This window comes from Ailuropoda melanoleuca, chromosome X (assembly GCF_002007445.2).
Source record: "Ailuropoda melanoleuca isolate Jingjing chromosome X, ASM200744v2, whole genome shotgun sequence".
Taxonomy (NCBI): domain Eukaryota; kingdom Metazoa; phylum Chordata; class Mammalia; order Carnivora; family Ursidae; genus Ailuropoda; species Ailuropoda melanoleuca.
The window spans coordinates 82,299,580-82,300,969 of NC_048238.1; the positions used below are offsets into that span (position 1 = coordinate 82,299,580).

General features: G+C 47.2%; 1 pseudogene; it reads right to left on the reverse strand.

The window, feature by feature from the left end:
• Positions 1-173: 173 nt before the first annotated feature.
• LOC117797511 lies at positions 174-693 on the reverse strand (annotated as a pseudogene).
• Between the last annotated feature and the right edge of the window lie 697 nt (positions 694-1,390).

Here is a 1,390-nt window from a genome sequence, read left to right on the forward strand (position 1 = left end):
TTCCCTGGCTGACAGCTAGCTTTCTCCCCATGTCCTTACCTTTCACCTGTGCAGAGTGAGAGAGAGAGAGAGAGAGAGAGAGAACTCTCATGGCTCTTCCTCCTTCTATACATTTATTCATTTATTTTTGGTGGTCCAATAATGATTTATTGAAATCTTTTCCTCTGCAGTTCTTAACTAGCTGGGCATTCCAGTGCACAACTGCTGGTGACGCCTGTGACGTCATGAGGGCGGCGGCCAGCAACATCGCAGCCCAGACTGGAACCATTAAACAGATACTGGGGACTGCCCAGAGTTCTCCGGCTAAAGAGCAGTCTGATGGACAATGTTGCCACTCTCATCAAAAGTGATATTTCCACAGTACTTAATGTTTCTCTGCCTCTTTCAGGCTCTCGGAGCTTCCCTGAGGGCTTTGATAATCTGGGCAGNAGCTTCCCTGAGGGCTTTGATAAACTGGGCAAAGGCAAAAGGTAGCACTTCAACCTGGATCTGTCTGTTCTGAATGGTCAGTTTCACTGTAACCTTCAGATGCTTCCACTCACCGGTTGCCTTAGTGATGGTACCATCAATCGTTTCTAGAGACAGACCCAGGGGGTCAATCTTTGGGGCCAGGGCAGACATGGCACCAACTGCCCCACCTGTGCACCTCAGGTATGCCACTTTGACCTCCTTGGGGTCCAATGTAGGTGACATGGAAGAGGCGGCAGGTGTCAGATGAATCTGGATTCAGGACAACGTGTTCAACCCCACGTGAAACTTCTCACTCTTCACTAAACTTGTCCATGAACATGAGTCTGGACACAAGACTCAGAACACAAGTAGAATTGTGAAAGGAGACAAGGACATCCCTGCTCCGAACCTCTCCTTCTCAAGACTGTCATGATGCTGGCCATTTTCCCCTCCTACCTACCCTAAATTAGAGTTAGCCCTGCGATTCAGGAAGGGCAGGAATGAAATAAAGAAAGAAAAAAAAACCTTTCTCTAGGAAATTCTTGGTTAAGTGAGTTAAGTGAATACACACTGCTAGGGAAGAGAAAGGTCACTCGCCACTACTTCTCTTCAGGATTCCACTATTAAAAGATTACCACATATTAATTCCTCAAATTAGCTAGCTGTCATTCTAGGAAGGTACAGAGGCTGGTCTTGAGAATTAAAGAACAAAGCTGGCATGTTTCAAGGAGGGTTGGGAAGCATGAGAGCATACCAAATACTTACAGGGGTGAGAGGGAAGACCCATGCCCACACACAAGGACACTGAATCTGAGAGCACCAAAAGAGGAAAGGCCTAGCTACCAAGTAAAACGGGGGTAGCAGCAAGGTGGTATGGGAACCCAGTGGGAGGAGAGGCATGAAAACAAACCACCTATATTACCATTTAGCCCAAGGAACA